Here is a 23,571-nt window from a genome sequence, read left to right as displayed (position 1 = left end):
CAACCACGGGTCATCCTTTAAATCTATCTGTAAGCAGCTCGAACGATCCTGTTACTGCAGTAATGGCGACAAGTCGTATGGCGAAACGTATCAAGTTTCCACCATGATGATTTGTCGAGATTCTCGGAGTAACGACCAAGTTGGAAAGCATAGTCGACGGTCGAACGACTAACAAGAATAACGTTTTACGGAAACTTACACGGAAGTGATCGGGACGTTTGCACGATTACGTTCGTCGAAGTGTTCGACTCAAGGAACTCCGCGAGAGGAAAAATTGAATGGCCATCGCTACCCTTGTACAGAGTTTCCCGATAAAAGAGCGAGAGTGACGAAGAAAGGGAGCGAAAAAGAAAAAGCAAGAACGACAGGGATGAGGGAGTGAGAGAGTACAGCGACACGCATTTCCGCGGCGGCGGAGGGGGAAGGAGCAATGCCGTGACGGGGGTTAAACCTAAGGTACGATACACACGAGGCAAAGTCGCGGCGCGCCGCGCAGTCTCGACTCCGATTGGCCCATGAGAAATCCGCGCCAACGAGCGGAGACCAGTTGAGCGCGAGACTCCGAGCCGAACGGTTGTACGCACGGACGCAGCCCGGCGACCGAATCTACGATACGATTTCGTACCACGCATTTCGTAACATAGTTTTTGCCCTTAATCGAAAGTATTCACTGTCATATTTCGCTATTGCCTATTCTCCGAAATAATCGCATGTATTAATACGATTATTTCGAACTTGTGACAAGTGACACGTAATCGCGTATGTGGTGATCGATTGTCATTCAGTCTAAACAGTGACTCTGTGGATTTCTCAAGTTGGCGTTTTGACGTTTCTCCGAGGGAATTCGAGTGGCAGAAAGCATCGTGTCATCCGGTACTCACCGGTGAGTCGTTGCATTTCATTTTTTATTTACACGTCTTTCCTTGTATTTTAAACCGCGATCGTATTTTTCTACGGACGAAATGAAGTGTCTTGAGGGTTTCGTATCGCGGTACTTTGCGGGTTTCTCGCGTGTATCGATGCACGACACGGAACGCGTCGCAATATTCTTTTTTTTTTCGATGTTCGTGCGTCGAACAGGAAATAATGCGAAGACCTTTAACAGTTCGGGCAGCTGCCACCGACAAGCAAGAAAAAAACTGGTCCGGTGTCGTGCCGGTGCGTTGGAATACCGTGGCCGTCGTGTCTGGCACGTGACTAGCCGACTGCTTCCGAGTTACCGCAATTACCGATCGAAATTTCGCTGATTATTTCGTGTCCAGTTCCTTTTTCTCTCCTCGCACTGACGTGTTATACGAATTCCTTAGCCGTAGACAGCAAGGTGAACGGAAGTGGATGAGATAAGCGTCAGACAGACGCAAATTTGGCGGGCGTTTGAAGTGCACGGTGTCTGCTGTTTTCGTTGAAGTTTATCGGTCGAAAATTAGATAGACACTGTTCTTAGAGAGCGTCTGGCGATTTGAAGTTCGTCTCGAACGTAGAGATGGATAAAGAGAGATACGGTGAACGTCTGGAATGTTTCTCCTCTCGTCTCAATGCGGCGTAATGTTCAGATTAATCGAGTGGCTTTGAAACGTTTTACCTTTGACGATGATGCGTCTTTATCGTGAAAGCGAAATTACCGAAAACGTTTCCATCATATAAGTGCACAAGACAGTTGACGATTCTTTCCAATGATTTGTATCATCGATTATACGGAAGCATTTTCTCGCGTTGGAAGTTTTGCCTAGATCGTCGTGTCCGGCTATTAGGTTATAGAATTAAGTGCGCGCGGCAACGTCTGTAATTATACCGTGAGCTGAGCAATTTCTTCGTGCTGGCCTATCGTTGACGTTTAATTTCACTCATGTAGTCTCGTCGTTACAACATGTTAACTTTCTAGCGTGAAGGTGAAGTCCAATCAATAATTCGAAAGACAAATTGCTGTGGAACGATTTTGAGACAAGTGCCGGATAGTTTTCGTTTCTGTCTGTTTCCCCTTTGTTTTGCAGTTCTGTTTTGGTTTCTTCTAATCTGTTGTGTGGTGTTTTGTGGAAATCCTGCGTATCTAGTTATTCTCCGCACAATAATTTACCAAGTGATAGTACGTGTAAACTAGTCGCGAGATCTGTTGCTACAATTTTTTGTACGATAATCGGTTAGTTTGAATTTTGCTTGTTTTTATAACTTATGATCTGCAGAATTTCTTTGAAACGATTTTAAGCTAAGCATCTGATATTTTTGTTCCTATTTGTTTTTGTTGTTCTTTTTTGTCCGTGTTCAGTTTCTTCTAATCTGTTGTGGTAATTCGTGGAAGAGAAGTAATAATTCCAAGTACTTGGCCTTCGTTGCGCAATAATTTACGAAACGATAATATTTATGAATTGGTGACAAGTTTTACTCTAACAAATTTACGTCGAATATGATAAATGGTCGATTTCTAGGACCATGCATGTTTTCGTAACAAACTAGTTTTTGTACGTCGTGATTTATGAAATTTCGCTAATAATGTTAAATAGTACAAAAAGACTATGGTGATTTTAAATCTAGTAATCGTAGTGATCGTGTTCACTGTAAGGTGTAATTGATATTTGTCTGAAAATGGACTTGTTAGTTATTTTTGTTCGAAGTTGTTCCTGACAAGAAATTATGATTCTCTTATTACATATTACATCAGGATTTTTTTAATTGAAAAGTCAGTTTTTGAATTATGAAGGTATCATTCTGTACTTTCATGCTAACACGCGGTATAAAATTATCGCGCAGTTATAACAGTGAATTATTGGAAGCAAGCAAATAAATCTCGTATTAAAATTATGATTGTCATTGCTATCAGTATAGCAGGTTGTAAGAATAATTCTGAGGTATAGCTCATTTAATCGCTACATGGTCATTTCTTTTTCGAGTATAAGCCTACTCTGATGGAAAATCATAAACGGCTTAAAGTGATTTCTGACTATAATACGTTCTTTTAATTGACAATTCGTTTTCATATCGCGATACATTATTCTGTGCTTTTGTGCCAGGAGAACATAAAATATTGCAGAATGTATTAAAATACTAAATTATTTGAATCACGCGAATAAATTCTGTATTAAAATCACGATTAGTACTGCCACTCCTACGAATATAGCAGGTTGTTGGTCTAATTCTGAGATATAGCTCATTTAATCGTTATATCATGAATATTACAAATTTGCCTGCGGGACTTGACACGTTTCATACTGTATTTATTAGCCGGATGCAAATAACTTGAATATTCTAATATTTTGAGCAACGTACCGTCTCGAATCTTTCTCCAATGGATCACGAAATCATTTCGCCAAAGTTGTGTTACGTATATAGTGAACAAAAAATAATACAGATTGTGCTTTTATAGCAATTAAACTAACAAAACTGCGAATGCTAATACGTAAATATACAGAAATATAAAATATATAAAATTTCCGACATACTGTGTACGTAATTCTTTTCTTGGCTGACCAATTTAATATTGGGACATTGAAACACTTTTCAGACATTACGTTATTTATAACGAGAAAGGAAAAAACCACCATGTCGATAAACTGGTTTTTAAATTAACTTAAAAATATCATATCCACAGGACGGAAATTAAACAATAGAAACGAAGTAATTTAAAACAGATCGAAAGAAAAGAACAAGATTCTAAACAATATATTATTCTTTTCTCTCTTTCGAAAGTCGCTTCGTCGCGGCACGGCGTTATTCTGGCGGAAAAACTCGTGACAATTAAGGAAGCTGGCGAGAACTCAAACATTTGCATAACGTCAGATTTACGAGAGTCGTTGCCTCGGCGGAATTATCATATTTATACGTTACTTAACGCGGCTCCCGTGTATTTCACGCCGAAAAGTTGCCGCGAGCCAGGGCCCACGGTGGTCGACAACGATAACTTCTCTCGCGATTAAAAGTTTCCAAGGCTTGTCTCTTGGAACTCCTCGAAACCGAGTAGTTTCTGATATCGAAACCCGTGGCCGGGAAAACAGAGGGGACACTGCAATTGGTTCGCTCGGATGCTCTCATAAGAGGGGCAGATTCTGCGACGAGAATCGATGACGAAATTGAAACTCCGGTGAAACAATGAGACGTAGAAATCGTGGTATAGGAATAGAGAGAAGGTAAGGTGCGTAGAACGGAGTGAAAAGTTTGAAAAATCGAGTGGAAAGTAGGCCTCCGATGGAGCAACGTGTCCCGGGGAGAAGCGAAGACACTGACGAGATCGATCCACTTTGTCAGCGTGAAAGACGGGGGTGGAACTCGAGACACGGAGGGGTTGGCCGAGTCCCTTTTTAAAAAGGAGCCAACCAAAGGGAGCTTGCCGGTACTTTCGACCGCGTTGAAAATCTTTCTCTTTCTCTGGCTCGTTTCAATAGATTCCGTGGTATATACGTCTGGTTAGGTGTTTACTCGTGATCGTAAGGAGAGTTTTCTCGTGGACTGAAAGAATGAAACCCCCTCGGCGAATGGGAATAGAAAAAGGTGGATGTCGTTTAGTGGCGCGTGGGGCGTGGCGATCTCTATTTCGAGGACCACAGCCTCTCCCGGTAAGCTTTATTGCATAAAGAAGGCAAAGTTGCCATGAATCGAGGTCGCAAACAAAAAGTGTAACGTCGAACAGGGTTCGTTCCAGTCTGTGCATCGGTGCTCGCATTTTTACCACTAGTCCGTTAAGCCGCTTACTTATCTCCTTTATCGAACCCTATTAGGGCTAACAGGAATATCCGTTCCTCGATAACGAAAACGCTCCGTTTATCGGTCTAGGTAAACTGCACACGGTCTGATCCGATCTATCTGATAAACGGCCGACGTCGATCACCGCGAATCGCCCGATCGATCGTCGAGATCGTTTTAATTGTTTCTTCTAGATGATCTTGATAGGTTTTCTGGTTTCCACAGAGCTTCGAGATTGTTCGGAGATTAGTCAAGCTATTTGAATTCGAATTTATGCAAATCGAGTTACTTGACTTTGAATCATTTAATTGAAGACCTAATCTGATTTCAAGTGTATATAATGGGAACTGGTGCTATTAGGTTCTGAAAGGGTCGTTAAAAAAAAGTTGGTTTAAGAGTTAATCAGCTAGCATGAAATGACATTACGTTATCTATCGACTGTTATTCTTATCAAGTTAAGGAATAGTTGGTAAAACCTCTATCGCACTTAAGTCTGTCTGCTTAGAAAAATTTAAATTTTGTTTATCTATCATTAAAGTTTTAGAAATGAATATTTCAGAAATTACGTGAAAGTACGTAAATAGCAGATATTTTCGTCTGAATTAAAAATAATTATATGAAAGATGTGAATGTAAAAGTAGAATAGTTTCAAGTTGGTTAAACTCCGAAAACTTGGTTAATCAGGATGAGGTTTCTTTGGGTTTGTAAGGTGCAAAAGATTTTCTGTACCGATTATGCTGGACAGATTCGTATCTTTGTCGCGTATCGTTACGTTCACCTTCGGACGACATTTTTTTTAGTCTCGTTCATTAAACGCGGTGACTCATGACGTCGGGCTCGTTATGCCTCGTCATAATTTTCTCGAGTACTCTGAGATTACGACGCGCGATAAATCCATAACGGCTTAGGAATTCGTGGCTATTCGTGGGCCTCGTTTGTCAACCATTTCCGTGCGCTTTGTTGCCTGCTAAGTGGCTGAAGAAATCGGAACTGGCGCCGTACTTAAATTTCTGGTTTTAGCTGTGATATCTGAAATCTCCGAGATTTCATATACAGATCTCCATAGTTCTTCATCACTGAACATCGTATCATAACAATGTGATTATGTAACTCTCTGTTGGGAGTTGTATTGTATTGTATTGGATAAAGTATTAGACATTTTGGAATATTCGTATGTTTGTTCAAATTAATTTAAAAATATCGTTTCGATACGCGACATCTTTTTATGTTATATAATTGTATATATTTGACTTATTTTTACCTTATACATACACCTACGTATATACTTACATAGAAACCTCTGAAAAATCAAACTGATCAACTGCACCCTTTGTTAATTACCCTAATCACATTACATAACTAGAAGATTAATATTCAATTCCCAGTAAACAAATTGCTCAATGTCATAAGTTGGTCGCAAGAAAATTGCATAAGGAATAGTGATTTCCAAGATGAATTTAAAAAATAGTTTGTAATGCCAGCAATTTATATACTTTTCAATCTATGAAATTGATCAGAGTGATTTCTCAGCGGCTCGAACAGAAGCATTCCGTTCTATGAGAATTTCTAGTTTTCTCTTTAGCATAGACACTTACCTCTAGATATACGAATCTAAAATATGTACATATACTTAAATATACTTTACATGAATAACTATAATTTAGATAACAGGATAAAGATGATATGTACCTTCATAAAAGTCAACATCACTTCTCTCTAAAGATTACGTACACATTTTTAGTCATTTTAAAGCAAATACCTTAAAACCTTTCGTTTCAACACGTTCATTAATTCCGACGTTAATTCATTATCCTACAGTCTCCCAATTCGTTCACAACCTTCCAACTCATTCGCAACTATCTTCACCAATGTCCCCAGGATTCTTCGATATCCTTCCGGAACACTAACTCCACACCTCTGTAAGCCCACCCATTTGCCTGCCGTTCCTCGAAACCCCGGAACAATAGCAAAATCGAATCGAAACTTGCCGCTTAATTGCTCCCGACAGAATTCGGCCCGTGCCGGTCCTAATCTTGTTTCGAGTTTCTGAAAACACGGTAGCCCATCCCTCTCCGGTCCCGTGAAACATTTTATGCAACCATCGGACGCACAATGGACGTCTCAATTCCTGGCCGATCCACGAGACGCGAAGTTTCGCTCGGCGAAGCACGCGGCGACATATTCGTGGGGTTCTGTCGACGGAACAAAATCCATTTGTCTCGCATCGGGCCGGGTACCGGCCTTAAAAAGCCTTTCCATCTCGCCTCTTTGCCCGTCTCTGCTCGACGGCCGGATGAAAATTACTCGTAACAAGATTTATTTCATTTAAATGAGGATGTGCGCTAGGCGCCCGGCTAGAGACATTCCATCTCGCTTAGTCATTCTTTTTCTTCCAATTTTTTTCTTTCTCCGATTCTTCCTTTCTTCTCGTTTTTGTTCACGTGGCCGCCACCGGTTAAATAACGTGGCCGTGCAGTCGGCCATCTCGAAGGCGTGAAACGAATCGCCCTTTAGCGTACTCTTTCCCGACTATTAGGGAGACAGGTCGACGATCGATCGATCCGACTTTCTCCCCTCCTCGATCGGAATATGTCTGTCGATAACAGGCAGATTTCACCCCCGTCTACTATCCTGCCGCGTGTACGCGAGTCTTAAAGTAACGTGTATCAGCCGAGAGGACGGTTAGAAGGCTGAAGCTAATTTAGCTTCAAAGCGTCTCGTTGCTCCATTCGACTACACTGGTTAAGAATTATATCTATGTTTCACTGTGGTTCATTCAATTACCAAACTTTCTCTTAACCCGGCTGTCCATCTATTTCGCATTTTCTACACGCAGCTCACACGCCAGGCTGGGAAAATTTGTCCCAGATCTTTCATGCTAGCCGGCTTACCCAACACCCACTACGGAGAGCCATAAATCAGCGTCAGCCGACTCGCGTTCCGGCGAAACCTCGGAATCATTCTCTAATAAGCCGCCTAAAATAACCCGCTAGTGAAGCCTCGAGGAATAGCGCGATTCCGCGACTGGAATCCAAAGAGAACTTATTAGATCGTCATTTCCACGAAAGAAGTAGTTTGTTTCCTTCCATTATCGACGTCTTTGATCGAACTTTCGGATGCATCGCGTGCCAAAGGGACTAGGTAGTGAATGGGAATCAACTCTCGCCAGTGGAAGAACGTCGATACGTGGCATCTACTCGAGGACTCGTCTTTTGCTCTTACGATCGCGAAACTTTTTCATTCTGATCGCCTGTAATGTGTATGATGCATGCTTGGCTATTTATCAAGAGTGACGTAACTGAGAAAAGTAGGTTTTCATAGAAAACGGTGTAAAATAGAAAGCTTGAGTTAGAAAATTATGAATTACTTTAATAATAGAATATTGTCTATGCGCATCGGTTACCATCAGAAGATGGATTAAAAATATTTCGAATTTTACTATTTTGGTTTGACATATTGTTCTGGTTATATAATACAGCGAGATTCATTAATTACGATAGAATCGCTAGAAGGCTGACTCTATATAGAAAAATTGTTTTAAGCAGCGTAGATGAATTTTAATAAACAACTAAAATCTAGTAATGACAGTTCGATCAACGTAATGAATTTCTACAAATATAATTTATATATAATCGCCTAAACGTATCCGTCTATATTTCAAATAAGTATAAAACGATTCAACGCGTATCATCGATAATACATGCAACACGAGGGATACGTTATAACAGAATAGCCATAAATCCAGTCTGAGAAGGTGCTGGCATCTCGTCGTAAAAGAATACCTACGTAAGAGGCGTGTCGGGGCGAGGCATCAGGGCGCACGTTTTCGAGCTATATTCCTGCGTTTGAACGAAAACTTTGCCCGTATAAGTCGACGTTCGCGATCGTATAAACCTGTAGCCGTTGGATGTGTTGCGACTATCGTTAGGAATCGAGCCGGTGAATATTTCATAGCCTCAAGGTATTGCCCAGTCAGTGGCGGCAATTTGTGCGTTGCCTCGAATTCGCGGCCGGTAATCTGCATAAATCGGCTTGTTACTCTCGCGGAGGACTTTTTAAAAAAATAACTCGCCTGCCGTCGGAAGTTTGTTCGAGGAGCTTCTGAGTTACGAGTGGCTGTTCGTTTGCTGCGTCTTGGAACTTTTCGTAGCAGATTCGATCAGCCATGGAACACGAGGGACCAAGGCGTTTGTATCGCCAGTCGTATTTGAGTTACAGATCTTTCGGGGGAATTTCATTGGCCCGGAACCATTGATACGATTGCCTGCGAGTAGCTTATCTGTTCTTTAATCCGGGTCTCGATCGAGATCCCGTTCGTTGTCTAGGGTCGCTTTTTGTGTTTGATCGAGTACAAAGCAGTTGTGTTAATTCTGTCGACTGAATGAAGAAAGTAGATTGAATATTATTGACAGTGAACTACGTTTTCATGTAGTTTCGGGTTATTTTTCAACCATCGTTTCGTTTAGAGAAGCTCAACGTTTCTCTCGGTTCTTTCGAAACAATTTGAAAACATTGTCCGTATGTTAACATTAACCGGAATGGATATTTGGTTCGAACAGAAACGATTTTAGGATGGCCGGCGATGCTCTTATATTTGTATGAAAATCAAGCGCTGAATTAACTGCGCCATCTCAGCAGGACGGAACCATTAGACGGCAAACAAGCGGCGGACATTACGCGCGATGGCGCATAAACGGTTCAAGAAAATTACCTCGTCGAAAGTAGAACGGTGTTCCGCTTGAGATTTCGATATAACTGGCTACGAATTAAAAAAAGTGACGCAACATTGTGTTAGATATAACTTTCAACAATTAATCCCTTCGGTACAAAAGGTGTATAAACATGAAGAATACGGGTGAAAAATATATGTTATACATATATATGTAGTCCCTGTTTTTTTTTTATAGAAGAGCGATTTTAAAATTCAGTATATAGTCAACCAATTCCTTATTAAAGCTATTTTTCCATTTTTATATAATTTTGCTATTCCATACGTGCTTTTGTCGTCTTGAACATTTAAAGAGTCTCCTGATTTTATCACTCGTTTTTAAATTACTTGTTCTTTCGAATTCAACGTATTCTGGTTTTCAACTATAGAAAGACACGAAAATCAGAAAAATCTGAAACAGAATGGATTTATCGCGTTTACTTCCTACGATCTTCGATTAATTTATCATATTTTTTTCGTATAATCATCAAATGTTTACGCGCGTGTAGTTTTTCTATTAATGAAAACTGCTTTGCTGAAAGTACTTCAATTTCATGTGTGACATATCGAAAAGTTGTTGAAAGCTTTCACGAAGAACGAAGGAAAAAATGGATCTTTGAAATCTTTGTGAATTTTCCCCTCGTTGTTTGCCACGTATGTAAATGTATCTCGAGTTTCCTGCGACGATCCAGGAGCCTCGATTTTTTCCCCCATACTTGGGTCGGTCCCTCCGTTCGAAAAACTCTTCCTTCCGACGGCCTTTCTGTCTCGACCTCTCGATGCTGCATTTTAGACGCGATAAAGAGCATAGGATGGAAGATCAGCCGGCATAAATTCGCCGGTGTTGGAGAAGGGTGCCCGTCAGATCATCGGAGTAGATCTACTTGGTGCAAATTCGAGGCTCTTCGGTGACATCGATTGTCAGCGCGCTTGTCAGCCATACTTTCACCAGGACGTGGCACGTCGAGATGGGGACAATCCCCGATCGAAGAAACAGAATCTTGTTTTCCTTTTTGTCTTCTTTTCCGTGTCCCACGTAACGAGACTAGTCGACATCTGTCGCGTGTCATACGGGAGGACACGTGTCAACGCGCTCGTAAACGCTCGTCAACCAAATTTGATCTCTCTGGTTTGTACGTCTGGTCCGAACTGTTCGTCGTTTTCAAAAATGGTAGGAAATACGTACAGTTACTTCGAGAAATATTCGGATGGTAAGAACGTTTGAATACCTATATTGTGAAGTATATAATTGGGACCTAATTGTCGAAGAATTTGGTCGAACTCCGTACCGCTAGTTTAATACATTTTCATTTTACTTTCATATACAAAATGTTTATATATATATATATATAATGTGTTCATTTATTCCGAGATAAAGGTATTCGTTTATCGGTTTATTAAATTTCAAAGTAATTTAGTAGAAATGTTTCTTTAGAATCACTGATATAATTGTAATATTTAAGCATACTCTAGCCACGAGAAAACGTAATATTGCATCATTAACTGTTGATGAATTGACATAGTTACATTATCACACGGAAAAGGGAAATAACCCAAATAAAGTAAGAATGGTACTCTAAAACATTGAGCAAGATAAATTAAAAATTCACCAAGCTAATTTAAAAGCCACTAAGATTAGGGCTAACGAGATTAAAGTCGGAGAAAAAACAATAGTAAATACGTATACGACCAAAGAAAGATTAGTCGTAAACCGAGTTATATCATTTTTATGGAAGCAGTTAGACTGCGAGCCTGGCCAGGTGGTAGGTTGGTAATTAATTACAAGAACGGCATAAACTACGACATTTTCCAGTGTTATATGTATGTTCTGTAATTAATTAGGACTCAGACGTGCACGTGTGAGACGAGGCATCTTAATTAACAGGACTCTGCGTCGCTTTTTACTCGACCGCGTAAGAAGGCAAGCGACTGTTATTTAGCGGAGACGTACCGTGACGCGGCTTTTCGACCGGATAAAGAGCTGGTGGCGACCGTAAAAGACAGACGCTCGAGTGTTCCAAGCCGCGTGAAAGCTATTTGTTAAGTCAAGAAAAGTTAAAACACGGGTGAATTGCGGTTTACGCGAAATTTGCGTGATCTGCGGTTACGAGCTACCTTTCATTCAGTCCAGGATCGAACCGGTCTGCTCAATTTTTCTCCCTTTCTTCGTGGTCGAAGACATGGTTCGAGATGCGTTCAAGGTCTGATAGACAGAGATAAGAGCGATTTTTATGGGCAGCGCGTTACGAAATTCGGAGGTTGGCCGATGTTTGTCACAAGAGATAAGATGTTAACGTCTCTTTGTGTCCTTCGAGCTGTTGAAATCTTCCTTTCATGATAGTTTTTGATCGATAAAGTGGAAAGTATAGGAAGTAGGTATCCGGTTATTCTGAAAGATCGTTAGAATTGTTATTTGGAAGTCTTGTTGGATATTTTTTAGGATCTTATTTAATACTTTAACATTATTACAAATGACGAAAAGGCACATGTTTCGCTTCAAAACCAAATAGGGAGATAATTTTGTCATGGGACTGATTGATAACATACTGAATTTTAAAACTGCTGTTCCATATAAAATGCTTGACTTGTCGTGCTCTTTCTCCATACTCTTCATTTATATAAACAAATAATATTTATTGAAATCTTCAAACTTTTATCTCCTCTTTTATTTCATTTCAAAAGCAAGCCCGAAGAATCGATCCTTCTCTTCACAAGTATGATCGATTAAAACAAAAGCCGATCAAATTACAGTGAAATAACTATTAACCGGAATTTTTCCAATTTTTCTTGTGCTTTCGATTTACAATTTATTCAAAAGAAGCAACTTTCAAATTTTTCTGATCAGAAACGGAATTCTGCACCTTTTTCCGATCTGGTTCTTTTCGACAGATAACACGAGTTTCTCAAGATCTTCCTCTCGCTGAAAGTTTCACGTGCAAGTTGTCGAAACGAGAATCGAAGTTCAGACGGGACTCGTTGAGTTGCATCACGTTTCGATCGATTGCTCGGCAAGTTAACGCGCGTCGGGCGAATTATAACGACGGACGCGTACGCACCTTGTCACACGGTACGCCGATTTCTATCGGGAATTCTCCGTGTTTGGTGACACACAAAGAGAACGTGAAAGGGAGAAAAGGAGAGAGAAATATCGTCAGCAGACTTCAAACGGGTGCACTCATACGCCGCGTTTCTCGCATTACTTGCACCATAAAATCTCGAAAGAGGAACCACGGGGAAACAAGGCCACCCTGCGCGTTTTACGGCCACCGATTTGAATTTTAAATCTTCCACCCGGCTTTTGCGTACTTCGCTAATTTTCAGCGGCATCATCGCGTCCGCTCAGGCTCTACCGGAAAAATAATTTATTCGACTTTCTTTTTTCGCCGGTTTGCAGATCGTACGCTATTCAATTGCCGGTAGTACGATCCGTAGTGAACGAGGGAAAAAGGTTTCGAGAGGGATTCTTTGTTTTCTACCAACGAGTTCGCGATGCGTTTCGTGGCGGAACCAGTGAAATAGTGATAATTCAACGATTCTATATGTTCGTTTGTATCCGGAGAAAATATGTTGAAACGAAGGATTAAAATACACTGCGTCCTGTAACGCGTTGAATTATAAATCTTGTTAATTATTTTATACGATATTCTTCGTAAAATCGTACCTGTTAGATTCATTTGGATAATCACGTAATTGGTCGGATACATTTGTCCTTCCTGCGTTCAGATATCTTTCGTAACAAATACCTCATTCGGAGAAATTGTATTTCGCGAGGTGAATATCATAAGCATCATTTTTAAACTTTGTTTCGAACCATGGACTTGATGAGGTATAGTTTAAATATATTTTACGTCGAGTTTTATAATGAAAGACACTTTCTATGCAATAGTTGCAGACTGACTTGAGAAAGCACCTGGTATGTTGCAACAGGTTGATTCCAAACCCACCCTAATAACTTACAGTATCTTATATATAGTTGGTTATAAAGGTACTTATTAGATTACGTTAGATATTTTGTATATTTTATTTAAAATCGTAAAACAGCAAGAAAACCGATATAAAAGATATTTATTTCTGACAGATATTTATTGTTTTACGTTACAAGCATAGTGTGAAAGTTTGAAAATAAAGTATGACGTTATCCTATATTTGATATCGTTTCCCGGCGCTAATTTTTAGTACCAAAACTTAATTACACAACTTTATGCTTTATCATTGGCATATTCCTCGCCGCCTTTTCTTTGTCGATTGCATTCCAACAAATTTTAAATGTTTTAATTTATATTTATATTACAAACCTGCTTCACAGACTGCGTCTAAAATATTGTGCCAGTGAAATATTTTTACGATCAATTGCATCAATTGTATCAGAAATGTATATGCCATTCGCTTTTTTATTTTTATCAAAGTCTCAATACAAAAGAGACCTGTTCTATTCTCACGTACAACAAAAAGAGACACGAATTCTATTTAGTCGCAAGTTACAAACCGCGCATCCCGTCTATTGATTTTTCATCACGGGACTGGAGGAACGAGCGCGTGTCTGTGTGAATCTCTTTTACCGTGGCGCATTCCATTTATAGATTCAAATGGAAACACCCTATGAATCTCGAGCGTTCGTACTCGACGCATCGTCGACGTAATCGTCCAGCGCAGCAGGTACCCCCATAAATTTCGTGAACATTATTATTAATAAAAGCAGGGCATAAAAGCGACCAGGACGTTTACCTAAATTTCCCCGGCGTTTTCAGCGGCGACGACAACAAGTACTGTTTTTATCGGCGGAGCTACGCCTGTTTTCCTTCTTTGCTCGTAAAAACAAGCGTCCCAGAAAATCATTCGAATTCATGCTCTACCGATAAGGGTGGAGAAAAGAAAGTGCGTATAACAATCGTAAAAGAGAAAAATAGAGACCTCGTAACGAGCGATGGGTGTAAAAAGCACATGCTCGTTAATCGTGATTGACAAGGATTGGTACCGGTGTTACGCGAACATTTAATTGCTCGAAATGACGTACAGCGAAACAATACGTGTAACACACTTGTTCTATGAGATTGTGTTCATAAAGTATAATCCGTGTGTAAAATGGTCGCAACAGCCGTTATTTCCGAACGGGCAAATCCTTTTTACCGAAACTCGCTGTAATCCGTTGATTTATGCTCGATATTGACGTTAAATAGTTCGCGGTTCCAATATCTGCTAACGTCGTGAAAGAACACAGTGATCTCTTTTTATTCATCTGACGTGTTTTGATTTGAATTGATGGGAATTTATATCATCGCGTATTGTTAAAATTCTTTTGTGATACTGATTTTCTAACTGAGTCTTGTCGAATTGAAATATAGGAAATTCCAACGCGAATTTCAATTTTCGAAGAGTAGTTAATAACAATGAAAAAATTTTATCGGATTAAATTAAAATCCCGATCGAAGGGAGAATTACATAATTTTGTGGTATGCTGGAAAAAAAGTTCAGACACCATATCTCTATAAACGAACTATCAAAGTCAGCACACGAGTAACAGAAACAATTTTCTCCCCTTGAAATTCAGGAACTAAAAATTTCCTCGTATTCTGAACATTATGAAACTCTTTTGAAGCATCGCGAAAGCTAAAGGAAACTATATTCAGGGAAATATATCCGGAAGCAGAGTCGACACAGAATGACCTGTCTGAAATTCGAGGTTATAAGAAAGGAAGTTCCCTTGCTGTCATTCTCGATCTAGCCGTTTCAATCTCGTCGGAAGGGGTACGTCTTCTTTCACGTGACTTTCTTCTTCTTTGGATGATAAGGGGAGAACAAGAGAATTCGTCGACTTCACTTCGGTTCTTTCGCATTCTCTCCGAAGGCAAGGTTATTTCGTGCAAACTCTTGTCGTGCAAAAGCCTTTTCCCTCTTCCTCTAGTCGTCTGCTTAACCGTACGGTGCCGCGATCTCTCAAGAAACGCCTCTAAACTCTCCGAGATTCCTACTTTCTGCCGTTCTTGATATTGATTACGTTAATAAAACACGCAGGGTAAACAACGTAACCGTATAAGCTTAGGGAAATTTCGCCTCCTAAAAATATGGTATAGCGCCAGCGAAAAATGATCTCGAGGCATTTTATTTTGGCTTTTCCTGCAACTTTATTAAACTACATAGATATATGGAGGGCAATTGATACGATAATGTTACTGAAAGAACGAATTACGATTCGGGAGTAATTATTTTTGACTTAATGCTCTTTAAATTATGCTTATTAAATGGATTGTGCTTATTAATTGGAGTACAGCTTTCGATACGGATTGCATTTTATGGTACACATTAATGTTGAGAAAGGGGGTGTAAAACGATAAATGTTATGTTCGTTTGCTTTCTTTATTCGAGAACGAATAAATGCGGAAATAAGGCTCAAAATCAGAGTTTCGATAGCACACTTTTATCAATTTTTTGTATTTTATATAAAAATACCTTTGTCTCTGGATTTTTTACACTTGTATGTTTACAAAAGTGCACATCACGTACAGACTCTAATTAGGAGACTAGTTGTATTAAGAAAAGATACTCGATGTTCCGATTGTGAAGAATATAACCACGAATTTCAATGGACATTGGTCATAACAACGGAATATTTTCCGATAACTATGCGTATTCATAAACAAATTGGTTTCTGCTTAACATTAGTAATAATGGATTTCAGATTTCTCGTTTTTGTGATTACTTAAAACACGCTATAAACGTGCATTTGGTGAAATTAATGTTGACTTTTATTGAGATGGAAACATAATTATACCCATTTATTTTCATTACACTTCAATTATAATTATTTATGTGCAGTATATTGTATTTAATATGTCACGTAGTTAGGTAATTTTAGTATTAACATGTATGAACTGTTCAGAAACCACTGATCAACTCTATAAATTAAAAGAATACGCAAGTAATAATTTTGCAGATATTATTTATTAAAACGTAGCTTGAAATTTACGATAATTTATTCCACTTCTTTATCGTAAGTAACTGTACGGTACTAAGCCATTTATCTTTTAAGAAGTACAGTCATGCACACGGATAACGAAATTAAAAATTTATAAAAAGTGGAGTTCATCAATTTGGTTTCTGAGAAGCTCATATATCAAGACGTAGACATTTGCTAATTTATTGAAGCTATTACTTCGTACATGTCTACTTTTTCAACTAATTACTAGAACACGGAAAAGATATTTCTGTTGAACTAAATCGATATATGAAAACAAATCGTTAGAAAATATACTGTAAAATCTTATATTATATCGATAGACAGCTGTACTTTGCTCTCCTTAGTTAAAATATCTTGTCCAATGGTTTGTTATTTTTAAAATACATTTAAATGCTAACTCCTTTTACCCTTGAAGTACGGCTATATCATAAAGACTGTTATAAAATTGGATTGGACGAAGAAAGATAAAAATTGCATAGAGAAAATGATAGAACGTCAATTTTCTTTAGTTTCGAAATGGTACATAAGCAATTTTAAGGAGGGCAGGATTACTTTAAATTAAAAATTGAACGAATTTATAAAAATGATGAAACCATCCTGATTTCTGAAACTTATATAAGCATTCCTTTGATCAAGATCGGATGATCGTATCGGCATAAACTTTTACATTTCCACTAAAATTTTCGAAATCTTCGTTTCACGAAAAAATCACGTTTTAACAGACCACTCGAGTCCTCTGTCGTTTATCTAGCATTTCCTTCTCAAAACGCGTTGGCACAGCTTGGTCGTTAAAGTTGGCGACACCCTGTATAAATCTGCTGAACAACGCGGCGATATTTTTCTCCGCGAGGTGTGCAGTGCCGTGCTTGATTCATGAATTCGCTCCGATCATAAACTCCAAGGTAATGGCGAATAGGATACAAGGTAATAAACGGTCTTCTATCTTGAGCAAGGGTCAGACAAGTTTCTCCCTTTTCCTCCCCTTCTCTTCTATCCGCGAAGACGTCCTCCGACGCGTTTATCTATTCGCTCGCGAGTCCTCGTGCGTAAAGTTAAATTGGCCCGGGGAACGACAAAAGCGTGTAGACCGACATAGCGAACGAAACGAAACAGCGAATATTGTTAACGACTTTGTCCGCTTCCGAGCACGCCACGGCCGATAACATTTTCATTTTAATACGTTCGACGTAAATCATCCGGCCGACGACTTGGATGAAATATGGAAATTTCGTACGCACCTCTTCCTCTTGTCTTTTTCGTCGCATTTCTTTTTTCGAATCTTCTGCTTGTCCCTTCCCATCGGCGTGCCATTATCGGAATATAAATTCACAGAGTTCGTTCGCTGTTTATACGCGAGGCACAAGCTAAACGCGCAGACGAGGAAAAATCGTGCAATACCGAGGGAGATCGCGAAACACACGCTGCGCTTGGGACCTTTATATTTTACGTAAGTTCTGACCTCCCATTTGTCCGATTTCAGTCATGCGACTCGTCCGCTCTTTCATACCTACGTTTTCTCGTTTCTCCCTGTTCGTTGATATTTTTTCCCTTTCTTTCTTCTTTTTTTCTCCCCGTTTCTTTCGTTTGGTCCGTATGCTCCGATTCGCGCTTCTCCGCGGCTCTCTCCGCCACGCCGGGTCCGGCTTCCATTTAAATTCATTAGTCCATTCACGATTCCTTCTTTGTTCTTGTTTCGCCCGCTGCTCGACCCTTGTCACCTATTCGATGAAGTAGGTTGTAGTTCTCGGCCTTCACTCCACTCGAGCCTCGTGCATTTCATTGTAAGGACCTGCACGAGCTTGCCTGGAAATTCTCGCCGATCGTGATTTGCACTGAACTTGCGAGGTGTGCTCAGAATGGTGACCTATCTCTGCTTTCTTTTTCACTCAGAACTCGAGGGGATTCGTTGTATGGAAAATAATTATGATTCTTTTTAAGAAAGTTGAAGAGAGTTCCTATTCTTACATTTGGTCCTTAGAAGGTGTGTAACGTTATATAACGGCATAAATTGGAGGATGTAATATTTTAGGAAAGTAGAAAAATATTACATTATTTATTCTTGATTGAAACGTTTCCGTAATTTTGCTTCAATCCTCTAGTATAGCACTATATGATTTAGCGATTATACTGTATACAGTGTCTATTCGAATGGTATGAAATTAAACTAATATTATTCGTTTCTTAGAACATTTCGCGGATTCATGACTATGTTCAAAATGTTTATACCTTCGAATTCATCTCATATTTTATATTAAGATACTTCTTGGCAATTGAATGATATAAAAATTAAAAAATCATCAAATATAGATTTACTATATTCTTGTCGCGAAATCTTTAATTTCTTCTTCTTACAACTAAATAAAATTCCACTTACAAAAAATTTAAAGTCTTTCGTCGCCACGAAGCAATCGCTAAAATTTTATTCAACCGCGACACAAGTTTCGCTCGAGTCTGAAGCCTCGAAGCTAATTTCCTCTGCCGCAAGCTAATTCAAGTCACTTCGCCAAACATAAAATACCTCGAAAAACCGTGAAGTCGGAGGAAATACACAGGCTGCAGACGTTTCGGCCAGATTTATTTATCCCCGCCTACCAATCGAAACGAAAGGAGACCACGGTTACGTCCTCGTTCCTTTAAATTTAGTCCTAACCTCTGACAGAGGCGTCCAAACGGGAGAAGCATTAATAACTCGGTGACGACGGGCGGCCTTCGAGCGACACTCGTCGGACATCGTGCGACGAAAATGTTCGTCGATGATCACCGCGGCATTTAATTTATAGAGAGAAAGATGTGAAACGAGGGAGGAAAGGACCGCGCGGCTGCCTGGTCCATCGTGGCAGTTGAATTATTCATGCTTCTGCCATTGAACCGATGATAAGGAGGGCTGAATAGGGAGCCGCGGATCCTCGTAAATTTCAATTTACAAAACTGTTAACCGTCCGACCGTGCGTTCGGTTTTTACCTGCCTGCAACTCTTCTTTTTGGCAATCTCTATGCCCGCGCGTATGTATAAAGAGTGGTACACAAAAATCGTGCGATTCTATCAAGAAAGAAAAAGGCAGAGACAGGGCGAAAAAGGAGAATCGTGACCCGGTGATTATGCAAATATTATGAAAAACAAACCTATTTAAGGGCTTGTAAGTTACCACACGGTTCGCTTTGCTAATTTCTAGTCACATAGAGTAAGGAAAAATATTATCCGAAAGATATTCAAATTGTCGTATAAATTTTTTGCTGCGCGAGAGAGTCGGAATTAATACAGAGACTATTGGAAACAGCGTTCAACAAATATAAATCGACCTTAAAATGTACGTGTAGATTCCTTTCACCGTAGTAATTTCTCGAAATTACCAAGTCCCGGTTGAAGATACTGGACCACGGTTAAATTCCATTCTCCCGAAAATCCTGACACGAGTAAAGAGACCCATTTCGCGATTTTGTTGCACTTTTCGCCGAGCACTTGCCCGGCAACCGGTTGCGCACCGATTTTCGCCTCGCCCTTCACGCATACAGTCAAGCGCCATCGATCTCTCTCGCTCTTTCACGGCTGTCGTCGTGTACGCGCACGTTCCGTTCCACCTGTCCTGTTTTACCGCGTTTCCGTCGTGTTGTACCTATAAAACGAGCCCTAGCTGGCTCCCATGGGGTCGTGCTAATGCTCGCCGAGAGGATGAGGAATGCCTACGCGTGTACGGGGAATCGACACACAACCGCGTGACCGCTTCCATGCCTTTCTGTCTATGTATAAACACGTGGATGTATTTCGTCCTATGGTTGTGTATGTTTGTATGTGGATAGATTTGAGAGGCGTGTGTTAGCTCGCCCTATAGGGGGTATTTCGCATACCTCAAGCGGTGGCTTTTCTTCCCACGTTTTGAGGGGTGAAAATGTGCCCCTGGCGAGCAGGAAGGGTAGGTAATTGTTTTGCTCGAACTATTCCTGTCCTCGTTCCCCATTCCTGCGAGGCTCCTCTTGCCATATGACCCTCCAACTATCTCCCTCGCGAGTAGCACCCTTTCAGGTATGGCGGAAAAGGCGCTGGCATTAAGTCGTTTCCCCCAAACGGGTATTTTTCCCCCCTTTTTTTCGACTCAATTTTTCTTCCTTTCTCTCTTTTAGTGTGTTGAAACATCTTGCTCTCTTTTTACCTTCCTCTCTTGCGAAAAGAACTTACCTGCTGCTCGATGACTGGTGTGTCGGGGGAAATGGAAAACACACGCGCTTCTGTTCGCTTTTGCGAGCCCACGTGTGCTTTTCTCCCTTTCGTGGCCGCTGCCTTTGAAATTTTAGTGTTGTGGATTCTCTTCCTGTTCTTCTTCATCTTTTTTATTTTCTGCTGGCGTTTTTTCCTTCTTTCTTTTTTAATTGAAAATACACGGCTTTGGAGATAAAAACGCGGGCACTTCTGCGTGAGGTGGCCTTTCCGAGCTTGCTCTCTGATGCGCATTGTATATCTTGAGAAGCCTCTTGCGAACGCACTTTACTTTTCCGTTAAACAATGCTGCTCTGTGTCTTTGGTATATCGTTTTTGATGAATGGTGAATGGGTTATGTTCTGCATAGAAATTCAGTACTGAAAGAGATACGAAAGAAAGGAAGACGATATAATATATGTCAGCATGAGAGTAAAGATCAAATGATTTAACTAACGCTAAATATGTTTCGCATCTGAGTTGCCACTTTCATGCAGGAGAATAAGTAATTCAGGAAATTGTTCGAAAGCTTTCATACTAATTCACGTGAAGCACGCATAGAAAGTCAGAAATCGATCGGAATAAGCCAGTCTCTCGTTAAACATGACTCACACCGTGCAAGTATCTTTTCGTTGCAAAAAAACTTTCAGTCAATGAAATGTATTTGATCATCAGAACATAATCATTTATTTAATCATTTTATACGATGACTAAACTGTTTCGTTGACTGAAGGATTTCGCAATGAAAGAATAATTTAATTTCCAATTAATCTTATAGCAATTCCTCCATCTTTTACAGTCATTGAACATCCATGTTTCCAAATTTCTATTAATCAAATAATCCGATACCAACTAATTTAAAAAAAAAGAGGTCTAATTTCCGATTAACCCTATAACAATATTCCTATTACGTACAAAATTTGTCAACGCGCAATTTTTTAATTTTTTCGCTAATCTCCTCAAAATTTACAAACGAGCGACAAAAGCCGAAAGACTTAGGAACCACGGCATGATCGCCGCTTAGCTCTTCCACTCGAGTCGCTAACAAGGATCGACATCCTCACGAGCCGCGTTCTCGATGGCCGCAATGAGCCGCACGACCTTCCATTTGACACCGGGGGGTCAGCTTGTTCGGCGTACACAGCCGGCATACGGTATTTGGCATAGCTCGTGGCCAAAAGATCCGCCGCTGCTTTCGGTATGTATGGCGGATAGCCTGAGGGAGATGGAAAAGGATGTCAGGTTAAAGGCGTGTGCCCGTCTCTGATACACGAACACACGCACACGTATACACCACGAAGCCTTCTAAAATCGCAGCGTCACAGTCGCGATATTTATCATAATTCACGGTAGTCGACATACTTTTCCCCGGGAAGCTCGTGAAACGAGAATTTCACCGTCCTCTATCAGCCCCTACTACCACCCCTGTCTGCTTTCTGTTCCCTGTCTGTTCCTCCTTCCTTTCTTCCGCGCTATCTTTCCTCCGTTGCTCGGCTGGCCGCCTCTATCTGGCTGATCCAACCTCTCCTGGACTGCCTGCACGGAATAAAGAATAAAGCTGCGAGACCCGTGGCTGATCGCTATCTATAGCGAAAGAGCGCATCTCCCCGTCGTTGCGGTCCTGGTGCTCGTGATTCTGTACGTACCACGCCGATGTATACAGGGTGTATTGCGATTCTACGTCCGCGTACACACGCCTCCCGTCCTGTCGAGGTATTTAGGGGAAATGGAAGTCTCGTCTCCTCTTCCTTCTTCGTTTTCCGTCTTGTTTTAAAGTTGACTCGAGACGAGCTTTGTTCTTTATCGTCGACTGCCGCGATAATTACAGAAGTAGGTCTTTGTGTCTCCGTCGTTTTGTTCTACTTTATCGCCGAGTAAACGCTCGGATATATTGTCCGCTGATGTAGTCGTCGCTAGCTAACGCGTTCTTGACTATCGGTGACCCGTGATAGGCACTGCACGTGAAACTTTAATTAGGCAGAAGGTAGTCTTCGTTGTATTGTCGAGTGAGATAAATGGATAGATTAAGAGACTATTTCTTTGCTTTTGGCTGAGTGCTCTACCGAAGCACTTTCACTTAGATTTGGAACTCTGCCAGAGAGCTTGGGTACTTATCTACGGGCACAAGTGTCAAACCCTGAAACTCTGGGCTAGAAACACTGAATTGGACACTTTAAACTTCCTTTTGAAGTATCAAAAATTTCTGATCGATTTCGATAACAGACAGACTGACAGAGGATACTACGCTAGTACATACGGAGGTTAGGAAACTGTTGAAATCTGACCTAAATTCAAGATTAACCGTAATCTGATTCAAACCGTAACTCAAACGTGACTTAACCTAGTTGAAATCTAAACTAGAACTGAAACCTAACTCAAACACAACGTCATTTATTTACATAGTCGACGCTGCGATTCACTACGTTGTGCATTTGTTCTTCTTCGTCAAATTCGGCTCAAATTATTTGTCTCCCATATGAAGACAAGAAGAGTTAATAAACTCCAATGTTACAGCTTTCCCACGTCATACAATCGTATTTTACACAGGATAAAAAACATAGATGTAAGAGATACAAACCCCGGGTGCCAAATATTCGTTCCGCTCATAGAAAAGGAAAAATCTCTTTCTCGACGAAGCCCATTTTCTCGACACGATATCATTGGCCCATGTCTCTTATGTCTATATATATAAAAAACATTTAGAATGCAAATCGATCAAAGATTGCCTCAAATCAAAATTTAACTCTCCTTTTATTGCCAATCAAGATTATACAAATCTTAGCAATATGGTGTATCACACGCTCTACGACTACAATTTGTATGTAAGTTGTATCAAAGAAGCTAATCAAGCCGCACAATGTACAACCGTAAAGCGCATACGTCACAACACGAACAACTCCGCCTTCAGCCTCGTTAACTAAACGTCGTCTACCTGACGTAATCTCATTCGAAAAAACTACACGACGGAATTTCAGCGCGCGTGCACGCGTACTCATTTTAACACTCGATAAGCGACATAATTGATTAACAACGAAACGGAAACGT

At 40.3% G+C, this 23,571-nt stretch overlaps 1 protein-coding gene across 1 annotated transcript in view; it reads left to right on the top strand.

Moving 5' to 3' along the window:
• Positions 1-560: 560 nt before the first annotated feature.
• The window catches only part of LOC122570008 (protein slit), a 624,369-nt gene continuing 601,358 nt past the window's right edge, over positions 561-23,571 (top strand). Inside the window, exon 1 of the mRNA XM_043731792.1 lies at positions 561-883. The gene's annotated coding sequence lies outside the window, so the exon portion shown is untranslated. The remainder of the gene's footprint in view (positions 884-23,571) is intronic.

The sequence above is a fragment of the Bombus pyrosoma genome, linkage group LG8 (assembly GCF_014825855.1).
Source record: "Bombus pyrosoma isolate SC7728 linkage group LG8, ASM1482585v1, whole genome shotgun sequence".
Lineage (NCBI taxonomy): Eukaryota > Metazoa > Arthropoda > Insecta > Hymenoptera > Apidae > Bombus > Bombus pyrosoma.
The sequence above is the reverse complement of the archived record's forward strand: the minus strand, read 5'-3'. Positions and strand labels throughout refer to the sequence as shown.